The 5,138-nt window shown below is 45.6% G+C and overlaps 1 long non-coding RNA gene across 2 annotated transcripts; it reads left to right on the top strand.

Moving 5' to 3' along the window:
- On the top strand, nt 1-3,499 carry LOC140695184 (uncharacterized). 2 transcript variants are annotated; one of them, XR_012070890.1, is made up of 3 exons: nt 1-251; nt 399-606; nt 3,373-3,499. It is a non-coding gene; the product is annotated as an uncharacterized lncRNA (long non-coding RNA). The 2 variants fall into 2 exon arrangements; XR_012070889.1 differs by lacking the exon at nt 3,373-3,499 and adding an exon at nt 2,607-2,815.
- The last annotated feature ends 1,639 nt before the right edge of the window (nt 3,500-5,138 follow it).

Genomic DNA, 5,138 nt, shown 5'->3' with positions numbered 1-5,138 from the left:
GTACCTTCTGTGTTATGTCAACCCTCCGGAGGGCTTCAGCCTCCGTAGGGGCGTCTGTATCCACATCGCCTTCCTCCTGAAGACCCTGCTGAAAATGGAAGAGTCGGTGCTGGTGATACCCCCTTGGGGCCGCCTCTACCATTAGCAGAGCCTGGACATCCACCAGGTCCGGATTCCCTGGTCTGACTTTTTTGATCTCTCAAGTCTCAACAGAAACATCCCTGACAATGAGTACGAACAGTTCATTGCAGGTGAGATGGTGATCGTTTAACTGGGGCCAGACGGTTTTTGTTCTGGTTCCGATGTGAACATCGGGCCGTCTTGCTTCGGGTTTGTCAGTCTGCTTAGGGGCCGTGCTCATGTGTCCTGCACTGCAGGTGAATTTGGTCTTTCCACAGTTTTTCTCAGGAAATATATCTGAAGTGTATGAGCTCTGTGTTCCCTCCCCTCTGAAAACCCTGGCCTTCTGGTGAGATGGAGCGGTGACAAGGAGGCCACTGCCACAGAGGCCTTGTCCCAGCAGGACTCGCTCCCTGGGCAGTAAGGGCCATTCTTACCTGAAGGAAAACACGATGTATGTGTACCATGGGCCACGTGCTGGAGAAGGTATGTAACCTCTCATTCAGTATAATTTGGTCCTGCTCAAGCTTCCCATTTTACTTTTTGTAGGAGGTAAGATTTGAAGATTTTCTTTGAATACAGCTATTTAGAGCTTATCTTTTTTTTTAATTGAAATGTGGTTGATTTACAATGTTTAGTTAGTTTCAGATATACAGCTGTTTTGTTAGTTTCAGGTATACAGCATAGTGATTCAGTTGTACATATACATAGTCTATTCTTTTTCAGGTTCTTTTCCATTATAGGTTGCAAGATACTGAACATTTTCCCCTGTGTTCTACAGTGAATCCTTGCTGTTTGTCTGTTTTACATATAGTAGTTTGTAATTGTTAATCCCAAACTCCTAAGTTTGTTTCCTAAGTCTGTGAGTCTGTTTTTGTTTTGTAAATGTTTATTTGTATCTTTTTTAAAAATTCCACATATAAGTGGTATCATATGATACTTGTCTTTCTCTGTCTGAGTTATTTCACTTTAGTGTGATAAGCTCCAAGTCCATCCATGTTGCTGTAAATGGCATTATTTCCTTCTTTGTTACAACTGTGTAATATTCTTTTATATCTAAATACTACATCTTTATCCAGTCATTTGTCAGTGGGCATTTAGGTTGCTTCTATGTCTTGGTCATTGAAAACAATGCTGCTGTGAACATTGGGGTGCAGGTATATTTTGAAATTAAGGTTCCCTCTGGATATATGCCCAGGAGTGGGATTGCTGGATCAAATGATGTCTTTTTTTAGTCTTTTGTGGTATCTCCATATTGTTTTCCACATTGGCTTCACCAAACTACATTCCCAGCAATAATGTAGGAGGGTTCCCTTTTCTCCAAGCCTCTCCAGCATCTATGGTGAGTGGATGTTTGAATGGTGGCCATTCTGAGTAGTGTGAGATGATAACTTATTGTAGTTTTGATTTGCATTTCTAAGATAATTAGCGATATTGTGCCTTTTTTTCATATGCCTATTGGCCATTTGTATATCTTCATTGGAGAATTGCTTGTTTAGTTGTTCTGCCCATTTTTGGATTGGGTTGTTTATTTTTTTTTCTTATTAAGTTGTATGAACTATTTTTATAGTCTACAAGTTAAGCCATGTTCAGTCTCATCTTTTGCAAATATTTTCTCACATTCCATAGGTTGTCTTTTCATTTTGCTTATGGTTTCTATTGCTTTGAAATAGCTGATAGGTGTAACTAGGTCCCATTTGTTTATTTTGGCTTTTATTTTCTGTTGCTTGGGTGGATTGCCCTAGGAAAACACTGCTGAGATATATGTCAAATAATGTTTTGCCTATGTTTTCTTCTGAGAGTTTTTAGCGTCTTGTCTAATGTTTAAGTCTTTAGGCCATTTAGAGTTTGTTTCTTTTTTGGTTTTTTTTTTTTTCAACTCTATTATATGCTTTCGATTTGTGGTTACCCTATTTTTCAAGTATATCAACCCATTATCATATCTATTTCCTTTAGACTGATAATCACGTAGGCTCCAACACATCCTAAGAATAATGAGAAAAAGGAAAAAGAAAGAGAAAAAAATCTATCTTTTCTTGCTACCATCTCCCTTTCCCACCTTTTTGTATTTTGATATACTTTTTCTTTTTTACATCTTCATGTTTATTGTCTTGTAACTCGTTATTTCATTTCCAATGATGGTTTTCCCATTTCTATAGCATCCTGCTTCCTTTCTGTTTAGAGTAGAACCTTTTAATGTCTCTGTTTGGTTCCATAATGCTGAATTATCTCCCTAACCCCCTCCACCCTGAGCCTCTGAATACTCAGTACAGGGAAGCCAAACCATCCTAGCCTTCATCAGTCTTGGGATGCAATCTTCAGAGTGGGAAAGAAGAATCATTGAAAAATAATATTCTGTTTGTTGCTTTCTACCCTTGCCCAGAGAGTGAGAATCACCTCTGAAGGCGGAGGAAGAAAGATGGGGGCATGGGGCACAAAGTCTTTTCTCCTTTTGCTACTGAAAAAATGATTTCTTTTGTAATTAGTGATGATGCCCTTTAAATTGGTAAGATCGAGATTCCACAGCTTCAGCGCCTGTGAATAACCAGCTGGGAGAAAGCTCTCCAGGGCCCCTGCAGTGGGAAAGGCAGCCCCTCTGAGCACCTGTTGTTCTGTATTCTTCCGGCCTCCACACAGTTTCGCTAGGCACTGTGCAGGACGATGCAGTTCCCCAAGGTGGAGGACTGGGAGACCCCTGCTTGGTGGCAAGCCACAGGAGCCCACACTTGAAGGACAAAATGAAGAGTAGTGGGGCGGGCATAGGAACAGAGGATGGTTGAGACCCAGGATAGTTTCCTGGAGGCCAGCAGGTGAGACTGGCGGGGCAGATGGGGCCCTGGTGCATGGGCAGTCCTTGAGGGATCTGAAGCAAAGATATGAACCAAGATACTGGATTCGTGTGGGGGTAAATCGCCCCCTGGAGGCCACGTGGCAGTGCAGCGAGCCCAGGAGGAGAGGGCATTTCCCCAAAGTTGGGTTGACAGATCACAACCAACTCACTGGGAACCGAGAGGTACAGAGATATTGTTAACTTTTTGTCCCTCTTCCTGGAAAAAAAATTGCTTCCTGTTGAATAGCCTGTGTAGTTAGTGAGAATTAAAGACATGAAGTAACATTTCCTCAAAAGTCATCCATTGTGCAGTTGTTAATAATGGCCAAATGCAAACTTGAATAGATTAAATCAAGCAGTCATCATCGTATTTTAAAATCTTTTAAAATAAAAAATCTTGCTGTCTTTGTTCTTCATTTCAGGGTTCACTTGGTGATAATAGTAACAAAAGCAACAGCAAACCTTTAAAGAATTCTGTCCTGCTGTTCCAGGAACTCTGTGTTCATGACAAACAAATGAGGTGGCACTTTACAGGAAGGACAGTCATTAATCACACAGCTAGTAAATGGCAGGGATGGGACTTGAACCCAAGCTGTCTGACCCCAGAGCCCCCTCTCAGGCCCTTCAGTGCAGCTCATCACTTGGTATGCCCAACAGAGGCCAGCATTAAAGAGCAGCATGACCTTGGCTGCTTGGCCTCTGTTTCTTCATCTGTAGAATGGGGGTGTGGGCAGTGAACTCTGTGAGCTCAGTGGTCACTTCCTCCAGCTCTGCTATTCTACTGCTTTGAGTTAATTTAAGAAGTATCCGAGCCCCTGAATGGCCCACCCATAGGCTGGCGCTTTGCTAGGCCGTGGGTTACGGAGAAAAATAAGATCAGCCTGCTTCTCCAAGGAGCCTGTGTCCCTCCACGGCAAACGGCTTTGAGGCCCAGGCTCCCTCGCTGGCAGTCGGGGACTGGGCAGGAATGTCTGATAGAAGATGGAGGCAGAGCCCTTCCGGGAACAGTGGTGGCCACAGAGCTATCAGGAGCGGGAGCATCTGTCCAGGCTGCTGAGAGGGGGGCCCTCATGAGGCCAGTAGCCCCCCCAAACTAAGCCCTCAGGACAAAGATCCAGCCATTCCTGCAGTGTCACAGCAGAGCCAGTCCATCCTCATCACTGTGCCCCTGTGCTCCTTTGTCCTGGGGCCTCTCTTCCCCCTACACCCAGAAGACTCATCTCTCTCTCTTCTCTGAGTGTCCCCTCACTTCACCCATGGTCCCTGCTTCCTAGGCCACCATCTCTGGAGTTGACGATTTGCCCCCTCACACTCTCCGTTTGATCAGGAGCCTGGGTTGACCTCCTTGTGCTCACTTTCCCCCATGAGGTGATTTCTCCTCCTCTCTTGGGAACACCTGGAAAACCCAGTCCGTTCCTAGCAGTGCCTGCCACCCTGGCCTCCCTGCTCATCTGCCTCAGTCAGGAGCAGCTGGACCACCAACTCTGTATTGCCTCACCGCCTACCATCAAGACGTCAATGTTGATTCTCCCTCCACCACCCAGTATGGTCATTGTAGGGTCTTCTTCTCCGTCAGCCTGAGCCAGACACCTCCCATTCACCCTACCCCAGGGCTCATACCCGGGCGTGTCTCCACCCCAGGTCCAGCCTCTCTCCTTTATGTGCCCAACTCTAGCCATCCAGCTGCTTCTCCACCAGCCTCGTTGGCCCTCCTTCACCCTCACTGGGGCATCATGCACTGACTCCTCTGCTTTCCTACCTGTCCACGTTCCTCTTACTTCCACTTCCCCACCTTCCAGCTCTGCATCCACAGTCAGCACTCTCTTTATGACAAACAAAACTCCCTTGACCCTTGATCTTTTCATTTCCTCACCAGGATGACTTCCATCTCGGTTCACCCAGCTCTATTTGTTCTGAGCCTGCAGGCAGCAGGCTCTCCCAGCACAGATTTCTAAGACTACAAATCAATGCCCAGCATGTTGCCACTGCCAGGCAATCCTCCAGGATTTCTCTAGTGAGCACATTTCCCCACTTGCCACACAGTGGTGTCAACATTCTATGCTCTCTGCACACCTCTAAGCTTCCCTCTGTCTCTTCCCTGACTCCCAGCAGATGGCCTTGCCTCCTGCTTCAGAGAGAATGACATGTTACTTGAAGGGAACTCGCTCACCTGCAGCAAATCTGCTCA

Source organism: Vicugna pacos, unplaced genomic scaffold (genome assembly GCF_048564905.1).
Source record: "Vicugna pacos unplaced genomic scaffold, VicPac4 scaffold_181, whole genome shotgun sequence".
Taxonomy (NCBI): Eukaryota; Metazoa; Chordata; class Mammalia; order Artiodactyla; family Camelidae; genus Vicugna; species Vicugna pacos.
Note: the sequence above shows the minus strand (reverse complement) of the source record. Positions and strands in the feature narration are given on the sequence as shown.